Genomic DNA, 21596 nt, shown 5'->3' with positions numbered 1-21596 from the left:
TTGTGCCCTGGATAGGCGCTCATTCATACATTTAGGTCCTGATTGCATGCAAAATGTGTTTTCTGCTTAATAAAGGTTAATGGTGAGCATCTCCTGGTGTCAGGTGGGAAGTTTAAAACTGAGAAAAGTTCACTTTACACCCTGTCGGGATTTTATGTTCTCTTGGAATGACTGCATCACTTCCTGTCCAGGAGACACAAAACTGAAGAAAAATTATTTCTAGCTGTCATCAGAACAGGTGTCACCGTTGGAAGATTTCTCCTCTGTAGCTGTTCTGAGGACACCTATAACAGCATTTCTCATCACTTCCTGTCCCAGTGACTCCAGGACAAAAAGGGGGACATATCCAGCGGGGACAGGGACAGCAATGGAATCCTGTATTTCTCAGGGAAAAAAAAAAAAAATGACCACACACTGATGACTTCAGAGTCTCAATAAAAAAAACATTAATATATTCCGGGAACCCTCTGATGCATTTCACCTGAATCTATGTCAGTTAAACTTTTTTACTCCAGACAGCATGCACAATAGTCTCTGCTAGGAACCTTTGACTAAATTAAATCTGAACACAAAAAAAAGCAGATCGCATGCACAAAGAAGCCCCATGTGGAAAGCTCACCGCACTGCTGTGTTTCACCTAAACATTTTTTTTTTTTTAATTGAAAAGAGACACCCTCAGAGGAAGTCGGAATGACGAAACTCGTCAGCGCGTGACCATCTGACGTCAGCACGCACGCCGGGATCACATGACCGCAGCTGCGGGATGCCATAGTCACAAGAGTGCAGTGAGACTGTCACCTGTTTGAGCGGCTATTTTGAACGTTTTGAAGCTTTTACCCACACAATGTGCATATCTGACTCAATGTGAGTTCATTTTTAAAGGGGGTTTGGGTTAATAAATTTATCAAATGGTATTATACTATGTGGTTGTTTTTTCACTTTGCCCACATATGAAGTTAGAGTATTATTGATCTAGTCTGATGATGAGGAAGCTGGAGATAGATTATCTATTGGATGAAAAGGGTTATATGCCACTCTCGGTTTGATAGCAATCATTGATCATCAAGGAGGCTATTTTCCACTGATGGTTAATCACCAGCATCTGGGGAGTGCTCATTTTGATGGGGTGTGAATCACGGCAAGATCACGGATGATGGATGAAGTTTTCTAAAAGGAATATCTTAACATTCGAAATTATTATTATACAGTATTTATATAGCGCCAAAAGGTTTGCTCAGCGCTGTACATTATAGTGGGGGACAGTACATGAGACAATACAGTAACAAAACAAAACACGAGGGGTTCGAGGGCCCAGAAATGAACTGAACTTTTTTCACACCTGTGCACTTTGGTGGAAGCTTTCATTATTTTCTGTTATAATAATTTGACGATATTTGTTTATCCGGTTTTCCTATTATTACTGAGCGCTGTTGATGAGGACAGACCCAATACTCATACATTTGTTTTATTTTATTTGAAACAGCTGCTCTGCTAGAATCTACACGATCTGCTTAACCGATTATTAATTGTGAGTCTGTACATCCTTCCATTTAAGCGCTGAGATATAGGTTGCTTTTGCAGCTTATATATATTCATCTACTAAAAAAACAAACTATTACCCTAAGCAGTATACACAAAATCCGTGCCTACTGACGCCTTTCACCTGAACACTTCGACAAAACATTATTCCAGATATCATGCACAATAAAGTCCTGTCTGAAAACCTCCCTGCTAATGCATTTCACCTGAATGCTTCAATAAGAGCAAGCAAAAAAAAAAAAAAAAGCCCAGTCTGAGAACCTTGCTGACGCATTTCACCTGAACACAGAATTAGGTAGGTCCAAACGGGGGCGGGGCGGTTTCCAAGTGGGGCTTCTTTGTGCAGGTTTTAAATGCTAAGGTCACTGTTGTGCCGCTGATTCCTTCTCTGGGTAATACATGAGGTGTTATCTGATGCCAGCACCTGAGATTCCAGACACTGATGGATCTGGTCAACTTTTCAGCAGTAAAATGCCGACGGGGTCCTAACCCCTCAGCTCTCCATTCCAGAATAAAAGACGACAATGTTGGGCTTTAGACAGACATGAGATATAAAAGATGTGTAGCCTGGCCATTATTCCTGCAATATTCACCTTCACTGATGAGCCCCTGTTAGGGTTACACAATGTTGTTTACATAATCCAGGTTAATGATCGCTCTTCTCTCAGGCAGCTGCACTCCCTCCCTGTGGGTTGTTTACCGCTGATAACGGCACACTAAAGTTTATGGGCGAGTTATCTGTGCCCAGCGTCTCCTTGACATTTGCCGCATTCCTCTCCTATCAGACACGTTCCAGGATGGCAAAGAACTTCACCCCCCACCAACACACACACACACCACATCCACCCGGGTATGAACAGCTCCAGTCAGATCATGGTGCTCATCCCCAAAACCTGTCAAAAGAAAAAAAAAAAAAAAAAAAAAAACACACAAAAATGGCTATAGAATCTCTGGCCTTCCCTTCATTCTTGCAGGAAACACTAGTACAGAAAGTGAGGGCAAATGAAGCATCTAAGGCTCCATGCACACATTTTTTCAAGCTCATAGAAGCTGTTATTAGCATTTTTTTTCCCTGCTCCTAGAAGCTAAATAGTGGTAACCTGTGTGTCCATGCACACTACTTTAGGCTCTAAGCAGTTTTTAAGCTTCAGCATCTCGGAGCAGAAAAAAAAAATGTTTTTGTAGAGGTTTTTTTTAGCGTTTTTCCAGCAGAAAAATAATGCTAAACGCTCCTAAATGCTACTAACAGCTTTTTTCTACATGTACTGTAAAAACGCCAATGCTCCTAAAACTCTATTACCAGCGGTTTTATCCAGCATTCTTGAGCTTTAAACAAAAAAAACACACGCTAGTGTGTATGGGGCCTAATAGCTACAAAGACTGTGCTTCTATGGCGCAGACAGAATAAAAAAAAAAAATAAATAAATAAAAAAAAATCACTAACACCAAGAGTTGGAGTTTCTCCTTAAAAACAGATCTCCAGGTCAAACATCAACTTCATATCAGTAACACTATAAACCGATTGGCTCCAAAGACATGCTGGTAGGTGAATGGTCTCCTGTCTAAATTGTCACTAGTATGTGTATGTATGAATGTGAGTTAGAGACCTTAGATTGTACGCCCCTTGAGGGTTAGGGACTGATGTGAATGTACAATATATATGTAAAGCGCTGCTTAAATTGACGGCGCTATATAAGTACCTGAAATAAATATTGCATTGCCTATTGATTGGATTCAGATATAAAATTGGTCTACATCCTATCAATGGGCAACTTTTTTAAGCCAATTAGTCTGCATCTGAACGATAGATTGATCTATTGCGTTACCCATTTGTGCCCAATCGACAGTAAATGCTTTAAACCAATCAGTCCACATCCAACCAATAGGTAATGTGGGAAACCAATCAGTCTGCGCCAATCTGATATAGAACACGATAAACCAACTGATTCACAGGTAATGTGATAAGCCAATCAGCCGGTTTCAGATCAGTATGTAATGCTAAACACCGATCAGCCTGCGTTGCGCATTAAACCAATCGGCCAATCAAAAAAGGCAACACGATAAACCAACTGGTCTGTGTCTGATCAACAGATAACTTTGTAAACCATCTTGGCCTGCACCCCATTAATAAGCAACGCAGATAATCAGTTTATGTCTGATCGTGACACACCGATCGGCCTGTGTTCGACAGATAAGTAGCTCAATGAACCAATCTGCCTGAGTCTAATTAACAGGTAACACAATCGTCCTGCGCCCACACAGCATTCACACATTTTTCCTAAGTGTATCCCATCAAAATTCTGTGTGAATCCAGGGTGAACGTTGTGTGAAAACATGAATAAACAGACCCTTCATGTCATTCTGCATCTCACAATCGGCACACCAGATCAGACTGCCTAGAGTTCCCCTTTAGCACAGGCAGGAAGTCATGTGTTCACATTCCGGCAGACACACTCAGTCCCGTGTCAGCTTCCAGCGGGTGTGACACAACACCTAAAGGAGAATTAGAAGTGGCAGTGCTGCGATGTGTATTTGCTTGTCTTGGAATGCGATTACGGAAAAATGTGGGCGGCCGGGGGGGGCGGAGCCTGGAGATGGGGTGAGAGCATTTGGGAAAATATTTTTGCAGATCAAACATTAACCCCTTGATGGTGGGAAAGACAGCAGAGAATGGCAAAGCATAACAATTTATTGTGAAATTTAAATGAGGGAGGGGGGTGGGGGAGACCATACTGAAAATTGATCGTTCCCCTATAAGGCGGCGATAAAAGATTTCCTAACGCTCAACTCTGCTAATCAGCAAAGGGGACCGGTCACATCGACTTCTAATCCCCGAAAAACAGAGGTCTCAGGTGACTGCCCATGACAAGTCTCTAGAAGGTGCACCTCTACACTGATTTATAGAAGTCACACAATGGAGGCAATTTGCAATACATATACCGTATTTTTCGCTCCATAAGACGCACTTTTTCCCCCCAAAAAAGGGGGAAAAATGTCAGTGCGTCTTATGGAGCGGCAAGTCCGGTATATCCACCGCCGCCGTGTCAGAATACCGGGCCGGCCCCTCAGATCTGCAGTGGGAACTTACCTGTTCCTCTATCCAGCGGTGCGCTGTCTTCCCAGCTTCTTTAGTGTGCGTGACAGCCGGGTCCCAAGTGCGCATGCGCAAGAAGCGGTGCTCTTTGTGAATGGTAAGGCGGTACCTGGGACACATGACAGATCCCAGAAGCCGCTGGACCAATCACAAAGCGCAGCGCTTCTTGCTCATGCGCACTGGGCATCCGGCTGTCCGCCAAGTGCCCACACTACAGAAGCCGGGAAGACAGCGCGCGGCTGGATAGAGGAACAGGTAAGATCAAAGAACATCTCCGCGGAAGTAAGAGCGGGTACCTGTCAAATTCAGGTACCCGCTCCCCCTCCCTCCCCAAAGGTCAGCAGTCATCTCCTGTACTGTGTCCGCAGTCTCTGGTCATCTCCTGTACTGTGTCCGCAGTCTCTGGTCATCTCCTGTACTGTGTCCGCAGTCTCTGGTCATCTCCTGTACTATGTCCGCAGTCTCTGGTCATCTCCTGTATTATGTCTGCAGTCCATTAGTTCAGAATTTTTTTTTTCCTGTTTTCTGCCTCTAAAACCTAGGTTCGTCTTATGGTCAGGTGCATCTTATGGAGCGAAAAATACGGTACTCTGCTAGGGGCCTATAGGGCAATGAGTACACACAGCAAACATACCAAAGATTACCCCAGACCACTCATGTGTGTTCCAATACAGCAAAAAGAGACCGTGGCATGCAGCTCATTAATTTGTAGCAGCGCCATCACCGGGGCCCAAACATCTTTGGTATGTTTACTGTGAGTACTCACTGCCATATAGGTCCCAGTGATGGGACTACATGAGCCGTATGCCATTATTTATTACTGTGTTGGAGCACGAGGGGTCCAGGAGACGTTCCTGGTGTTTGTTTTGTTTTTGCAATATGTACATTTGCTATATAGGTTCCAGTAATGTCACTCCTGTAGACTGATGAGCAGCATGCTCGTTCTCTGTGTTGAAGCACATAAAGGGGCTGGGTTGAGCTTCTGGTGTATCTGCTCTGTGTATTTGCTGTATAGGCCCCAGTGGTAAAGCTACTATAAATTAATGAGCTGTATGTCATGGTTTCTTTTTGCTGTATTGGAGCACATGAGGATCCAGGATAGGTTCCTGGTATGTTTTGCTCTATGTATATTTGCTATATAGGCCTCAGTGATGTGACTCCTATAGATCACGGGTGTCAAACCGGCGGCCCTCCAGCTGTTGCCAAACTAAAAGTCCCATGAGGCATTGCAAGATTGACAGTTACAAGCATGACTCCCAAAGGCAGAGGCATGATGGGACTTGTAGTTTCACAACAGATGGAGGGCCACCGGTTTGACACCCCTGAAGAAGCAGCAAGCCAGTGCCTCTATTATGTTATGTTAAGGCACACACAGGGGTACGGGGGTGGGGGGGGGGTGTTGTGAGCGTCTGGTATAGTATGTTTGTTCTGTGTACTCATTTCTATATAGGCCCCAATGATGTCCCATACAGCAAATAATACACAGAATACTGTGCTCACCCCTGGTCCCCTTATGTAAGCTCCAAAACGGGACGAGACAATGGCATGCAGCTTATCAATTTATAGGAGAGACATCACTGAGGTCTATATAGCAAATAATATATATACACAGCAAAACACAACAGGAACATACCCCAGTTTCCTCATGTATACCCTAAACACAGGGACAAACGCATGCAGTTCATCAATTTATACCAGTGACATCACTGGGGCCTATATAGCAATGAGTACACAGAGCACAGATTACCCAGACTGCTCATGTGTGCTCCAACAAAGCAAAAAGAAACAATGGCATGCAGCTCATTAAACTGTGCCATCACTGGAGCCCATAAAGTGAAGAATACAAAAAGTTCACGTGGCAGAGCGTACGCCGGAACCATCATGTGTGCTTCAAACACAGCAAACAAACAATGGCATGCAGCCTATTAATTTATAGCAGTGACATCACTGGGGCCTGTATAGTGATGAATACAGAAAGTTTACACAGTGGGAGCTCCCCCCCCCCCCCTGGGACCCTTCACATGTGCTTCAAACACAGAAAAATGAGACCTGCACAGTTCATCAATTTATAGGCTTTTCAGGCTTCAAAAGTGCTGACTGAAGGGCCACCAATCTCCATATTCTGGGGTAATGTCAGCACACACTGAGCACATGCATGACACTCCCCCTCACTGCGGTCCTACCTCTGGCAGGCAGGGCATGCTGGGACATGTAGTTCAACAGCAGCATGGAAGATTGGATGTAGCAACCAGCAGAAAAAATAATAAATACCCATAAGTACAATGTGAGGGGGTGGTGGCTGATCAATAATGATTTCAGGAAACGTCCAATCAGGTCACCCAGCAGCACATGTGCTGTGCCGTTCTGTGACTGGCGACGGTAGAATGAAGAGGTGGAATTTATTAGCACAGTATGTGGGTCCATTAAGCTTTTAGTCCAATCAAAATGGACTAAAAAAAAAATAAAAATAAAAATTGGGAGGATAGCTGTACTGAGTGCGGGAAATGCCGGCTTCCCAACATCTCCCAGATGACGCTCCCACGATCGCCGCGTCTCCAGCAGACGGGGTGTCATCTTCTGCTGTTATTACAAGGGATCCCGACTGTTTGTGTAAGATTCCAGCCTAGCGTTTCCCACATACTTATCACAAACTCGGACAGACCAGACGCCCTGCGCCAACTCTGGAGACATGACGGCGGAGGACCACGCCGGTCCATGGGAGAAGGGATGTCTATCGCCTCACCACCAAAAGACAGAAAGATGGATGGATGGACGGACACAGTTTATTCACAAAACATTCAAAAGGAGTTTTCAATATTGTAAAAAATGTGTTGCTTTCATTAAAATAGTCCCTGGTGATTCAGCCATGTTACGTAGTTAGTCTGGCTGAAAAAAGACAAAAGTCTATCCAGTTCAAGCACTTCCTGTTATAGGGTGACAACACTCTGTCCCTGTCTCCCCAGTGACCTACTGTGTTGTCACAGAGGCTTCCAATGGAGACTACAACTGGGCTTTCAACAAGCATTATACAGACATTTGACAACCCCAGCCTGAGAAATGCTTTGCAGCCATCAGAGTACATGAGGACAAGAAGTGGCTGCAAGAGACTGCCGGAGAACAGCAGGGAGGGCATTACAATTGTGATACATGGAGGAAACGGTCATTCATTTTAGGTGAACATCAACGTTAATAGACAAAGAGGACCTTTTATAGATATTACAATGTACTACTACATGGGAAGCTTCCCGCATCCTCATCAAAAGGAGTGGTTAGAATCATCCACATAACAGACGTTCATAAAACAGCCCCTGCCCATCCCAACCAGCCCAGGAAAAATACGCTGGGAAAGTTTATATCTCACCACACACATTACAATCCGATGGTAGATCTAAAGGAGATTGTACAAACCACTATGCAGTGCCAGGACCTGCCTGGTTGGATAGATTAGGACAGTCCTCATATTACATAGTTCTGGTAAATCTAAAGCAGATTGTATTGCCAGATCATGACCCCAAGCCCTGGTTCACACCAAATGCGGCTTTGGAATTGCGCTACCTTAAAGCAATTTCAAAGCCGCCAATTAGTGCGACTTCATGCACAGATGTCAATGCAAGCCGCAGTCGCAAAAATAGTGCAGGAGCCTTTCAAAGTTGGTGAAAATCAGAGTTGCACCAATTTGTAGGGTTCCATAGGGTACAACTTGTCATGCGGCTTTCATCTTGGAAATCACATTGGAATGAACTGGGGCTTACAGATCTTATTCAATTATAAATACAGTTATTCAGCTTCTGTTTGTTCATGTTAGTTGCATCACATGATCTCTAGAAGGAGATTGTACTGTGTACGGTGACCAGAATTCTTACATTTTCCTCAGAGGCAACAAAGCATTATTTAAGAAGGATAAAAATGGCCACTAGATCAGACTTTGTAATCGGAGCCCTACAGACTCTGATGTGCCAACATATTATTATACAGTATTTATAGAACGCCAAAGGGTATGCTCAGCGCTGTACATTATAGTGGGGGACAGAACATGAGACAAGACCGTAACAATACAATACACGAGGGGTTCGAGGGCCCTGCTCTTTCGAGCTTACAATCTAGGATAAAGCACCCGCAACCACTACTGACATGACCCCCCCAACTCAAAATAAAACAAAGTTGTAAAAAAGTATTAGGATAATGTCTGGTGAAATAACAGGATGATAACCAGAATAATCTCTTCACAGATGAAACAACTCCAGAGAAGGTGGGGTCTTATCGATAAATTCCCCTCCCTGGGATTATGCAGGTAAAGTAACAGGTCCCCGTGACTGCCCCTCCCCCTTTCCCAAACTACACCTTTAAAGTTTCCTTCCATCCCCGACAGCAAAGAAAATACTTGAAATTGTCAGGTATGGAGAATCATCTGCTAATATAAAATGTCCGCAATATTATCGAGGGAACTATTCATGTATCAAAGTGATCTATAAAATTTAACTTTTCCAGACTTCACACTCCAGAGATTCCTCTAGGCACAATGTCTGTGTGCTGCGATGCCAGAGATTCCTCTAGACACAACGTCTGTGTGCTGCGATGCCAGAGATTCCTCTAGGCACAATGTCTGTGTGCTGCGATGCCAGAGATTCCTCTAGACACAACGTCTGTGTGCTGCGATGCCAGAGATTCCTCTAGGCACAATGTCTGTGTGCTGCGATGCCAGAGATTCCTCTAGACACAATGTCTGTGTGCTGCGATGCCAGAGATTCCTCTAGACACAATGTCTGTGTGCTGCGATGCCAGAGATTCCTCTAGACACAATGTCTGTGTGCTGCGATGCCAGAGATTCCTCTAGACACAATGTCTGTGTGCTGCGATGCCAGAGATTCCTCTAGACACAATGTATGTGTGCTGTGATCCCAGAGATTCATCTAGACACGTCTGTGTGCTGCAATGCCAGAGATTCCTCTAGACACAAAGTATGTGTGATATTAAATCACATGAATCTGAAATACATACAAGGAGGAGGACACAGGACGCCGTGCAATCTGAACTCAGACATTCATCTTATCAATACTTGATATTTTTCTTCCGTTTTCCCCTAGTGATCTGGCCAGTAACATACCTCCTGTATTAGTGCCCCACTCTGGATGAAGGAGCACATTTGGACAGCAGCATTGTCAGTCTGGGGGGGAGGGGACTGTTAGATGTACTAGCAGATTTGGATACACTAACATATGGAAATCAAACTCCAGCTCACATTTTAGAAGATAGTTTTTTTTTCCCTTTTAGGATAAAAAGGTTTAAACATAAATAAATAAAAGCCGATTTAAGTAACCCTGTCAAGGTTAAATGGTTTGTCTCATCTGATACATATTGCTGGAGAGCTTGTTCTTTTTAAAAACATCAGACTTACTGGCTGGATCATCAGATGAAAATGGAAGAAGGAAAGCCTAAAAAAATAAAAAATAAATGCAGCCACCACATCTAAGAATTGATAAGCTGAAACATAAAAGGTTTGCTGTTGGATTTAATACTGCTTTAAACCATTCACCAACATCAATGTCCTGTATTTATAATGCAAGACACAAACTCAGATCAAATTTGTTGGTGCGTGCTGTCTTGTCCTGTACACAAAGATGATGCTGAAGGGTAGACAGGCCCTCTTGAAATCTCTTTTGCCCCGCTGTGGCTCGGAGGAGGGGAGGACGTGAGCCGGGATAATAATGGCTGGCTTGCTCGGTGATCGCCCGCGTACGCTGGAATGTGCATTGTTGCCTGGCAGGAACCACAGAAAATTCACAAAGCAAACAGTTTGTTTTGTGTTCCTCCGCGGCCTTCCGGAGAAAAAGATTTCCGAGCCAAGCGCTCAGAGCCATGCAAAATTCCAATATCCCTCATCTATCCTCTGACACCAACGTGACCGATTTATGGCCACAAAAAGCAAAGAGGGGGAACTCTAGATAGAAGAACATGCTCTGGAAGAGTGGGAATACCCGCCTTATACTATGCAGCCATACAGAACAACAAGGGGTCATACAAAGAAAAAAAGATAACGGCATGCAGCTCCTCAATGTATAGCTGTGACATCACCGGGGCCTATATGGCAATGCATACACAGGGGATGATTACCCCAGGCCCCTAATACATGGGGGTGGAACCTTTGCTAGAACTCTTTCTGAAAAGTGTTGTCACCCTTCTTATACTATGCAGCCATACAGCACAACAAGGGGTCATACATAACAGACAATAGCATGCAGCTCCTCAATTTTTAGCAGTGACATCACTGAGTCCTATAGCAATGAATACAAAGAGTTTACACAGTGGCAGCTTACCCCAGAGCCCGCAGGTATGGAACTCTGAAAGCAAGAACACTCTCTGAAAAGTATTGTCTCCATACAGCCAATGAGGAGTCATACACAGTAGAACAAAAAAAACAGAAATCACCACCAATGGTATGCAGCACCCCAATTTTTATCAGTGACATCACCGATGCCTATATAGCACAAATATACAGAGGTCACATGCCAGGGACTACCTCTAACCCCTCATATGTGGGAGGTGGAACTCAATAGGACATTCTCTGAAGACTGTTATCAGCCATAAATCATAACAGCAGCACACACCACAATAAAGACAAGCGGAGTTCCCCTCAAAAGCAGAAGCTCCGCTTATTTGCTTCCTGTCCCCTTCCACTGCCATATTTGACACCTTTTGGGGGGGGGAGCGGGTACCTGGTTTTGACAGGTTGCCACTCCCACTTCCGGCCCAGTTCGCCACAGCAAAGTGAACCAGAAGCTTGGCCCCCTCCGTCCTCCCGCAGTCTCCTGGAAGCTTTCATAGGTCCCAGAAGACTGCTAGACCAATTAGGAGCTTACAATCTAGGAGATTATATATATATATATATATATATATATATATATAATCTCCTAGATATTATATATATATATAATCTCCTAGATTGTAAGCTCCCAGGATCAGGGCCCTCAAATCCCTCTTGTATTGAACTGTATTGTTGCTGTATTGTCTCCCGTTATATTGTAAAGCGCTGAGCAAACTGTTGGCGCTATATAAATCCTGTATAATGATTTTATATATATCTATATATCTCTCTATGTATCCATCCATCCAGTCATATCCGACCCTTGGTGACTGCATGGACCGTCACTCGTAAGCGACTTTTTCCATTAATTCTCTTATCAGTTATTTTACAGGGTAGGTTGCCAGGTCTTTCCCCAACCCCCACCATGCAGGAGATCCTGCATGGCCAGGGATGAAACTAGGACAATTTAGACAGGAGCCAATTAACCTACATGTCTTTGGAGTGTGGCAGGAAACCGGAGTACCCAGAGAAAACCCATGCAAGCACAGGGAGAACATGCAAACTCCATGCAGGAGGCGCCATGGTTGGGAATTGAACCCATGACCCATTTACTGCACGGCAAACGTGCTAACCACTAAGCCACTGTGCCGCCCAGTATATCACATACACACACACACTAACATAAGGTCAAACTTGAACAACACTTTAAATTTTATCCAATTAGGCAGGCCCTTGCACTACATAACTGAAGGTAAAATCAAAAGGAAATTGGGCAGAAATATTGTAAGAAAATTGTATAGTGTATGGCCAGCCTTACACTGGACACCTGATGTGTGTCCCAAACCGGAAACAAAAAATAAAAGGTAAAAAGGACAAGGTCATGCAGCTACTCAGTTTATAGCAGACATCAGCAGGGCTTATATAGTAAAGAAAACAGTTTTGCACAGTGGGCACTTACCTCCGACCCCTCCTGTGCTCCAAACATAGCTAAATGAGACAATGCCATGCAGCTCTACAATTTACCCCGGGTCCCCTCGTGTGCTCCAAACAAAACTAAATGAGACCATAAACACGCAGCTCTACAATTTATAGGAATGACATTACTGGGCTTTATATAGGAGATGAATACAAAGAGTTTACACAGTAGAGCTTACCCTGGACCCTTCATAGGTGCTCCAAAACACAGCAAAATGAGACAATAACCTGAAGCTCCTTCATTTACCCCAGGCCTCTTCCTGTGTGCCCCAAACATAGCTAAAAATGAGGCCACGGCATGCAAGCTCATTTGGGGGTCCTGGTCAGCGGGGTACACAGACGTGGTCATAAAGTGTATTATATGTAAAAGGTGTCCATATTGTAGATTTTTTTCGATCGGGCCAGAGCGGCTCTCTCCCCCCACCCCCAACTTTAAAGTGGTTGTAAAACCTTCCATATACCCAGTGAAGTGACTGGCCTCAGGTGACACACACAGATAAAACAAATCCTCCCACATAAATTGTAGCCATTTATCTACAGCCATCTGTCCTCTACATCCATTCAAAGTGCAGAATGTACACAGGATCTCTCAGCTCTGAAAAGCAGGGAGAGGAGAGCTGAAGGTACATCACTGATGAGAGCTCAGAGCTGATTGGAGGGAAGGGACACACCCATCTCCACACAGGAACAGTGCTGAGACTGTCAAACTGTGCCCTCCCATGTCACCATTATTTCTTGGTGTCAGGAAAATCTTTTAGAAGTGGCTCATGCCTAAAGCAATTGCAAAAAGATTTTTTTTTTTTTTTAAATACAAACATGCTATACTTACCTGCTGTGTGCAGTGGTTTTGCACAGAGCAGCCTGGATCCTCCTCTTTTCATTTCCAGCGCAGGTTCTCCTGGCCCCTTGCTCCTGTCGGGTGCCCCCACAGCAAGCAGCTTGCTATTGGGGCACCCACAGCTCCAGGTCACCATTGACACACGATGCTGCGGCTTGACCCTGCCCCCTCTCTCCTCACTGGCTGCCTGTCAGCCAATGAGGAGGCAGAGACCCAGGACAGCTGAGGCTGTTGTGCACACTGCTGGATCGCGATGAGACTCAGGCAAGTACTGAGGGGGCTGGGAGAACTGCTGCACACAGAAGGTTTTTTACCTTCACGCATAAAACAAACCTTGAGCCTTTACAGCCACTTTAAATCAGAGGAAAAGGCAGCGGACAGAAATTACACTGTGCTCTGGTCTGAGACAAATACACACTATAGAGGGATATGCTTTGTTCATATTTCATTTCTGAGGTTTACAACCACTTTAATTGCTTTTCTCCACACAAATTGCAGTCACAGAGCAGAGATTGGTAGGTGTGTACTGCATTCGTATAATGTCATCTGCTTTGGCAGCATGGGTTTGGGTGGGTATTCCAGCCTCCTATAGAATCCGCAGGGGCCACCGTACCAGATTGCACGCAAAGAATTTTCCACAAAGACAACAACCCGGAGACGGAACGTTTGAGGTCCGCTGTGGAACGCCGGCTTCAAAGCCCCCGGCAGCTATGCGGACAAGTCGCGGCATGACAGGAGGTCGGCTGCTCCCCCATGTTTATTCTGAGCAGAATTCGTCTAATTTCAGTCCTGTGACTCCAGACGGGAGACATAATGACGGCTTTATGCAGAATAAATAAAGCTTTGTGGCTTGTGAATTAAAGACGGCGGGCTCCGGGAAGGAGGGGGGCGAAACCATGAATCGTGTGCGCCCGGTGGTAACTGCTTCCGCTAAGGCACAAATATGTAATTACAGTGCAGGCCCAGTGTCTGCTGTACAGAGGAGCCAACCTGGACCCTTTGTATCCACATACAATGGAGCCCAACACTGCCCAACCATTGTCAGAACATCGGGGGCTATGAGGGAACTTGTAGTTCCAGAACAATAAGAGAGCCTAAAGTGAACCTCTACAGTGCGCTCCAAACTTGAGCCAACCCAATTCATATTACAGTCAAACCAAAAGATTATTTATCCCATCCAGACTGAAGAGCCAGCCACTCTATTGACATCAGTAATAGCAAAGCTTCATTGTTCTGAACACCACCAAAAATCGGTTCACCCTAGCCACTGACACATTTGACCTGGAAAGGACTTGCCCAGACAGGATCACAGAAGGTCCACCAAGACCTTCTTAACCAATGTGTTTTACCTGAAAAGCCCTAGAAAAGCTTTATTAATCCAGATAGAACCCCCCAATCCATTAGTCTTTAGGAAAGCTTTGTTTTGAACAGAATCAAAACACACCCCCTCCCCCCTAGACCTCTCTCACCAATGCAATTTATCTGGAATGGGCTTAGCCTTAGCAGAGCTTTATTCCAGACAGGATCACAAAAGGTTCTCCAAGGCCTTTCTCATCTGAAATACTTCACCCAGAAAGTACTGAGTCTTAGGAAAAGCTTTGTTTCAGACAGGATTACATAAGGTCCCCCCAAGCCTCCCCTACTGACACGTTTCACCTGGAAAGAACTTGGTCTTAGCAAACCTTTATTGTTTTAGACAAGATCTCAAAAGGTTCTCCAAGACCCTTCTCAACCAGAAAGGACTTAGCCTTAAGAAAGCATTTATTCCAGACATGATCACAAAAGGCCCCCCAGACTCTCCTTACTGATGTTTCACCTAGAAAGAGCTTACTCTTACCAAAGCTTTATTGTTCAGAACAAGATCACAAAAGGTCCACCCAGACTGACACATTTCATCTGGAAAAGGGTAACCTTTATTGTTCCGGAAAAAAAAAAATTAGTAAAGGTCCTCTCAGAACCATCTCAGCTGACATGCTTCACAAGGAAAGGGCTTCATCTTCGCAAAGCTTTATTGTTCCAAACGGGATCACAAATGGTCCCCCCCCCAGACCCACCTTGCTGATGCGTTTCAACTGGAAAGGGCTTAGTCTTAGCTAACCTTTATTGTTCTAGACAGTATCTCAAAAGGTTCTCCTAGACCCTTGGAATGCTTCACCCACAAAGAACTTGGTCTTGGGAAAGCTTTACTGTTCTAGATAGGATCTCAACAGGTCCTGTCCCCCCCAGACCCTCCTCACTGGCACGTTTCACCTGGAAAGGGTTTAGTCCTAGCAAAGATTTGTTTCAGACAGGATAACAAAAGGTCTGTCCAGACCCTCAGCTGACACATTTTAACCTAAGCCTTTTCCAGGTGAAATGCATCAGTTTATGGCGGAGTCTGGGCAAAACATTTTGTGATCTTGTTCAGAAATTAGCTTTGCGATAGTTGATCTGAGCGTGACTGGCTCTTCTATTTGTTACATATGGGGGGCGCTAATGAGCTCTAGTCAGCCTGTACCCACCTTCCATATAGACAACTAGACTCAGGGCTTGGGAGCAGCAACTTAACCTGCTGTTCATCAGCAATCAAAACTAGTCGACCATTGTGTGCAGGAGCAATGCCAATGATAGTAATGTGATATTATTTAACACTGATCTTCTCTTTACAGATGAGCTGTAAAATGTAGGGAGATGACCATTGGGACCGAGAAGACATTACATGAGTTAGTGAACCTACTATTCATGGGATGATATGATGTGTGGGTGGGAGTTCAATTTTTCTGCAAGTCACTTCTATATGAAGATAATTAAGCAATTGGATTTGCCACTTTGTTGCAAGGAATGAAAATCTGGACAAGCTGAACTGGCCACTATAGGTAATCCGCAACAAAAAAGTTTAAATGGCAGGAAAAACCCATGTAAGTTCCATCACAAATCCCATCATAGTGCCCCGTTTAGGATAAAAAATGGCCACCGACGTGCTCTGAGCTTGTCTGAGGAACCCCCAACTATCTGACCATTACCAATAAAGTCAAATGATGACTACTCAGGACTGTGACAAAATGCAGCACTCTGTATGGCAGAGACACTTTCCCGTGTTCTTATATCTCTCAGGAGGCACAGAGAACATTTTCCAGGACTTGCCCATCTACAGCTGCCTTCATGGAGTCGGAGTCTCACCTTCCTGTGGGATATTTAATTTACATTGCCAGTTCCAGCAAGGGTAAATGAGATTTACCAATACGATACAATCCATCCATAACTGAAATATCAAGGTTTGTTTGGACTGACATATATATATATATATATATATATATATATATATATATATATATATATATAAAAAACAAAGCACCCTAGATGATAATGCTAGGATATCTAAACTGGAGCTTTATCAAATGCTTCCTTCCAGGATGGGGGAATTTTGGCCAACACTATTGTTCCCTAAGATTATGCTGACAACTGAGCAAGTGTTGAGAAGAATGGGACAAGCCTATAGAATTATGATCTGTGCAACTGAGTGGCCATAAAAAGTCATCGCTGGCGATGACTGGGTATGGGGCAACCAGTGTATGCAGGGTTTCTAAACCAGGGTTCCTCCAGGAAGTTTCTAGAGAAATTAGCAACTTCTGCCTCTCAAATAAGTTCCCATTGACACCACTGATCATTTTAGTTATCTGTAAGGGGATAATTCGTGCCAATGACCACAAGTGTACGGAGCATTCTTCCCACTGATTATCACATGAATGCATAAAGAGCTGTAGATGTAGTCATTTTTAGTAGGGGTTTCCACGAGACCTGAAAGTTATTTCAAAGGTTCCTCCTTGTTGAAAAGGTTGAGAAAGGTTGAATGTACAATTCATACTAGGGTTACACTAAGCAATTTACCCAATGTGCTGGAAAATCTTTGCAAAAAATGGCACAGATCCTTTTTTTTCTTCAGACAACTGGGGTTGGGAGGATTGCAACAGGTTCACAAGCAGGCAGGTGTGCTCCAGCATTTGTCATCTGTGAGAGGTCTGTCCATCTATGGTCAACCCAAAAGTCCAGTTTGCAGCAAGATAACTCTGTGGTCAGAATGATAGCCGAACCCTCAGCCACCTTTCCCCTAGAGTGGCCCATATAGGAAGATGCTACATGTCTGCTCCTCACCAAGAGAAGAAAGAGAAAGAAAAAAAAAAAAAAAAAAAGGTCCTGGAATTTCAGCAATTCTGGTGTCTGCAGATTCCTGGACAGGCAGCTCCCGTAGCCTTGGAGGGGTTAATGCGGTGGCCACAGCGGCCTGGAATGCGCTCATGTGGACCGATTGTGTTTGCCTGGCTGAACGTGCTCTTTGTGAGCTGAATTCTCCATTGTAGACACGGCTCGTCCTATGACCTCAAACAGCTCGCTGGCTGAAAGGAATTCTTCTGGGGGGGTGGGGGAGAAAAACCTCCCCAGTCCGGAGATCAGGCCTGCGCTCCTCTCTGGAAATTTCGTAAATATTTCCAATGTGCGCACATCCAGACGTGAGAGCGCCCTGCGGGAACCAGCAACCATTCCCAGGACAAAAGAAATGCCAGGCCTTCAGTTTTCCCAAAAATCACTTTATTTTAAAATCGACCAATTAAAGCTTGTGGGGTGTGCGAGGAACCTGGACACTTACTGGATGTGGTTGTGTCTATGGAGCTAGCTTAACCTCAACCTTTCCTGCACCAGGGGCCATCCCCTACACCATTCTCTGTGACTGAGGCCATCACATAAACCTTTTCAGAGCATCACATACACCTATCCTAAACCCAGACCCATTGAGTACACCTTTCCTGTGTCCAAGACCATCGTGTACATCTTTCCTGAGCTTAGGGCCATGATATAAACCTATTCTGTAGCCAAGGGCATGGCATGTAGTTTTCCGGTACTTGGGGCTGTCCTATGCAGCTTTCCTGTGCCTGGAGCCATCATGTACACCTATCCTAAGCATGGGGCCATTGCTTACACCTTTCCTGGGCCCAGCCCCAACACATATACTTTTCCTAAACCCAGAGTCATCACATACACATTTCCTGTAACCAAGATCATGGCGTATATCTATCCTGTACCTGAGGCCATCGGGTACACCTGTCCCGAGCCAAGGCCATCGCCTACACCTTTCCTGTGCCTGGCCCCATCACATATACCTTTCCTAAACCCTGAGCCATTGCGTAACCCTTTCCTGTGCCCAGGGTAAATCATGTACACCTTTTTGGGCCATTACATATACCTTTCCTGAGCCCGGGACCATTACGTACTTTTTTTCTGTACTGGGGGCTCTCCTATGCACCTCTCTCTTGTCTGGGGCCTTCATGTACACCTATCCTGAGCCCACATCCATTGTCTTTCCGGTACAATGGGCTTGTGAGGGGTGAAAATATTTTTTCATTAATCTAAAGATCTCCACTGCCACCAGATCAAATCACAGCACAGAAGACAACTTCAGATTGGATTACAATGGTGTAAAACATGGAGAATCCAAATAAAGTTAATAAAAAAGTCCTCCCATCCTATATGTACAATACAGGACTACATCAGAGGTTGTTGGATACCCACTCTGGATCTTCCATCAGCTGCACATAAGAGAGAAATCCATCTATCTCAGGAGAGGCTTCCAACGCACAGCTCCACACACACCGTTACTTCCTGACAACATTCGCCTGATGCCACCAGCATTTTTCCCCAAATATTCTGTAGGGTCTAAGAAGCTCAATGAAAAAGCATTTCACGGTGACATTCTATCTCTTAATGACTAGGACACCCGATCATTGTGATACCCTGACCCCTAAAAAGAGGGCTGACACCCAATCCAAGTGACACCCCATCTTCCGACATGGACTGCCAGGAGAGGAAACCTTTTATCCAAAATGTTATCTATTTAATATTCACGGGACAACTGTGGGAAACATTCGCCAAACTCTCCCGCTGGTAGGAGCGGAACGATAAGACCACCTCCTCCAGGTGCACACATGGAGAAGTGCCCCAACAACTCAGCTTAAGGGTAGCTATACTGGAAAAGAGAAGGAGTGGGGGATGGGGAGCAAATAATGACCAGGAAGGTTTTCCTAACTTAACTGAAGAAATGTGGATAAGAGATGCTGGTTCTCGGGTTACCGCTAATCCGGGCTGGCAGAGTGCGCTCTTTTGTTAGAGGAGTACAATGGCTCTGATACGACAGCTCTTAAGGCTGACAAATTGTAAGGTCGGCTTTTTGCTTAAAAGTTGCTGGAAAAACGAAGGACCAGCAATATCACTAGAAGGGGCCCCTGTGCAGTGTTCAGGTGTATGCTCATGAGATTTCAGACCCTTGGTTCCCGGCATCTACAATGTAACAGTGACTGGGCAGAAGCCAAGGTGTATTTTTGTTTTCCATTTTTGCCTTAAAGTGGTCGTAAACCTTAGACATGAAATATGAACAAAGCATATCCCTCTATAGTGTGTACTTGTTTCAATTAAGAGCACAAAGTGTCATTTCTGTCTGCTGCATTGTGTCTCTGCTATCAGCATAAGTCACTTCTAACCAGTTTTTCCTGACACCAAGAGAAAAATGGTGACGAGGAGGGACCTCCCGCAGATTGACTGCCTCAGCTCTGTTCCTGTGTGAAAGGGGGGGGGGGTCCCTTACCTCCAATCAAATTTAAAGGTCTCCCCACTGTGCTCTGCAGAGCTTAATTTCAGCTCTCTGTCCCCTTTTTTCTGAATCCTCAGACAAGCTTTATAAATTCAGTGCTATGAAAGGATGTATAGAAGACTGCAGATAAATAGGAACATCATATGTAGGATTTGTTTAATCTTTGTATCACCTGAGGTCAGTCACTTCACTGGGTATATGTAAGCGTTAACCACTTTAGGCAATTTTTTACCATTTTTGTTTTTTATATACAAGGTCTTAGCATGAAGGTTGGGGAGGGATCTATTAAATAACTTGACCCTGAAATTTTAAGAAAGTTCTGCTTAAAAAAGGTGAAACTGCCTATTTTGGGCATTTCTGATACAGTCCTGTGAATGAACAAGAGTGCCCTGGTGCTTCTAGAGTCCAAATGTGCTTATTCCATCACAGAACGTAATAAGAAAACAAATTTCAGGGGCTACAACATCCATCTGTCAGGGAATGTGAGAATTTTCTAAATGGTCAGAAGAAAAAAAAAAGGAAGAAGAAGGGGGTGGAACACCAAGGGAGAGATCTGTAGGAAGAGAGTACATGTCTGCATGAAGCTGGGGGTTGAGCAACCTATATTCAGCTTGAGGAGAATGTGTGTCTCCATGCAGTGCTGATGGATGGCTGCACTCCATGCTAGTGTTTTCTGGGTAATTAAGTATTTAGCAATGTTTAGATTGTGGTACATAATGAAGAGGAAAACTTGAACCCTTTAAAAAAAAATAAATAGAAAATATGGGGGTGAGGTGAGCAGAGGCACCCATGGGTGAACAAAGCAGCTTTGGAGTCAAGCAACAGTAATAGACAATTAGCACGTTTTGTGGCACTGTAATGGGTACTTTATCAGGACAAGTGTACAACGCATTGAATAAAGGACGTGAATATAAAATATAGACATAAAAAATACAATTGCATTAATTATAATTTATAGTCACATTTCAATTGATTTATAATGGATTGTATTTTTAGGAGTCCACATTTTATGTCCACATCCTTCAGTCAGCGTTCTGTACAGCTGTTCTGATAAAGTGCCCATTACAGTGCCTCAAAATGTGTCAATGGTTTGTTTTACTGTTGCTTGGCAATAAATATCTTTTCCAGAGAAGTCTCCAAAGTTGCTTCTTACACCATGGGTGCCTCTGCTGACCTCACCTCTATTTTGCTGGGGCTCAAGTCTCAAACTTCCTTCACCAGGACACAGAATGCTGTACAAGGTGGAGCAAAGACAACTGCTGAAACCTTTTTAGGAGAAGATCCTCCAGAACATAGCATTTCATTCTTTACACTCCATCCCAGACAGCACTCAAAGTCCTGATAAAGGCAAAATATTTTCAACCACGCATTGGTTTGTTATCTTGGAATTCCATAACGGAGAAAAAGCATTCGAGTCTAGAACCATTCCAGTAGACCCTGGAGATATTCCTGTGGAGCTTGGGACCACTATTGTGACACTTCATTCAGTCACATTTCCTTAGTTTTATGATCTCTCCAGTTGGTTGCTCCCCCAGCCAGCTTGCAATACACCCACAGATATAAGGCAGCGGGTTCATGTCTCATGTCTAGGGGATCTTGTTTTTCTATGAGTGAGTGGCTAGCATTCTGGGACTCAGGCTGCATAAAATCTAGCAGGACCTGGCAAGGAACCACTTAGTCCCTCCCACTACATACCAGCAATGAAGGAATGACATTTAAAGCCCAACTG

The 21596-nt window shown here is 44.3% G+C and overlaps 1 protein-coding gene across 1 annotated transcript in view; it reads right to left on the bottom strand.

Moving 5' to 3' along the window:
- Window positions 1-21596, bottom strand: part of WTIP (WT1 interacting protein) — a 60267-nt gene that overhangs the window by 32369 nt on the left and 6302 nt on the right. The gene's annotated exons all lie outside the window — the stretch shown is intronic.

The sequence above is a fragment of the Staurois parvus genome, unplaced genomic scaffold, assembly GCF_062004578.1.
Source record: "Staurois parvus isolate SC_StPar_1 unplaced genomic scaffold, SC_StPar_1.0 ptg001461l, whole genome shotgun sequence".
NCBI classification, from domain to species: domain Eukaryota; kingdom Metazoa; phylum Chordata; class Amphibia; order Anura; family Ranidae; genus Staurois; species Staurois parvus.
This window is presented reverse-complemented; position numbering and strand designations above follow the sequence as displayed.